The following is a 2093-nucleotide window of genomic DNA, read 5'->3' as shown; positions in this document are numbered from 1 at the left end:
GGAGATAATAACATGCACAAAAACAAGACAGAGCAAAACCAAGCAACAAAAGAAAACAAAACAACAATAAGCCAATGACAAGAAACAAAACAAAATACAACAACAAGAAAGAAAAGCTTGTAGTTAGTTCAAGGACTGTTCGTTGGCCTTTAGGAGTGTTTTCCGGTTGAGTCTGATGGGGCAACAAGCCCTGGCCCCAAAGTCTATTTTTGGTATTCCCTGGGGACTTTGTTGCTCTGTTCCCATTGCTGTTCTGTTGCATCCTCCAATTCATTTTTGACCACTTCAAATTTTCCTAAATTCATGCTTCACACAGTCCAAAGTTTCATTCATTAGCAGATTTTTGCAGCTGTTTCTCCTTATCTGAGTCAGGCCCCCTCGGCAAACGAAGACCTGTAAGACTCCGGTCCCACAAGCTGTACCCAACGCATGTTGCCATGGTCAATGCTACGCCAAGAAGCCAGCTCCCTCTCAGTCTCGGTTGGAGTGTCCTCCAACCAGAGGGGCCCAGCGTCCAGCACGATCTCCAACAAGGCTGCTTCCATTCAGCATCTGACGGTGTTTTAATCTAGGCATAAGGTTTTCACTGGCTCCTTCCTCTGAAGTGGGGAGTTGAGTCCTCTGTTGTCCGTTCTGAGGCTGGACGCCCCACGAAACCTGCTCACTTTAGGTGACCCTGCTGGCATTTAAAATGCCAGTGACTTAGCTTCCAGCAACATACAAGTCACCCCAGTACAGCAAACGGACAGACGCGTGGTAGAGAGGCTCTAGGAGAGAGCCCGGTCCTGTCAGACCAACACACTGCCTATGGCTCAGGTCCAAAACTTTGGGGAGTCCTGGATTCTTCTTTTGATCAATCAATCTCTCCACATTGGCAAAACGTGCTGACTTTACTTTCAAAATATACGTGCTACCTCTTGACATTCTGCAGCCCGCCCTGCTCCAGACTTCTCCACTGCTCACCTGCTGGCTTTTCTTCTCAACAGCCAGAGGGAGCCTGGGAAAACCTAAGAAAGCTCATTTTTCCTCACAGTGGCCCAGACAGAACCAAAGCCTTACTGGTCCTTCTGTCCCTGCCTCCTCCTCTCGGCTCCAGCCTCACAGCCTCTTGCCGTTTGTTCCCTGATACCCTCCTGCCTCAGGGCCTTTGCACATGCTGTTCCCTCTGCCAAGCAGGCTCTTCCTCCCTCCTGTATTGCCCTCAGGCCTCTGCTCACAGGTCACCTTCTCAGGGAGGCCTTTCTGACCTCTTTACCTACATTACCATGGACTCCCACTCTTATGTCCCCTTTCCCTTCTCCTTCCGCTTCACTCATTTTCCCCCACAGGGTTTATCATCTGAAAACTCTCTGTGCACCTGGCTTTTCGGTCTGCCAACAGGCACCCTGGCGGCACAGTGGTGAAGCGCTTGGCCAGTTCTGTTCTGGCCTACAGGATGGCTATGCGTTCAAAAACACCGGAGGAACGCAGGGTCCCCTCCTTCCCAGTGTCTGCCTCTCCCCAGCCCCATAAGAAGGTCAGCTCCAAAGACAGATTTTGTTTCCCGTCCTTTTGTTGTGAACTAGGTGGTATACAGAGCAGAACACAGTCTGACATGCAGCGATTCATGCACATTGTGCTTCAGCTCGCTCACTACAATCCCCTCGATGAACCGTTACGCACCCCACTACCTGTCCTGGTTTCCATTTCTGCTTCTTTCATGAGCCTCTGAGTTTTGCCCTTGAGGAAATGCTCCCTGTAGACCTTACAGCATTGCTTATGACAGAGACAAGGTCCAAGCCTGCAGGGTAAGGATCATAATCCTGGGTCTCCCATCAGGCTTTATCGGACCAGTAAGCCTGCTCTCTTTTATGATATTGAGTTCTGTTCCTCATTTCCCCACTTTCTCCCAGACGTCCATGTCCCCAATGAGGCCCCACTGTGGGGCCCCCACACCGCCCACCAGGCCAGTCCTCCCTGGTCCTGCATGCCCTCCACAGCACCACCCCCAGCCCCAACCAGCCTGCCTCCTCCAGCCCCATCTAGCTGCTTATCACCAATGGCTTCCCTGACAGAGATCAATAGAAAACATTTTATCTCCTTCCCCAGGGGCT

Source organism: Echinops telfairi, unplaced genomic scaffold (assembly GCF_000313985.2).
Source record: "Echinops telfairi isolate 266 unplaced genomic scaffold, ASM31398v2 ScPeMD7_2010;HRSCAF=2546, whole genome shotgun sequence".
NCBI lineage: Eukaryota > Metazoa > Chordata > Mammalia > Afrosoricida > Tenrecidae > Echinops > Echinops telfairi.
Note: the sequence above shows the minus strand (reverse complement) of the source record.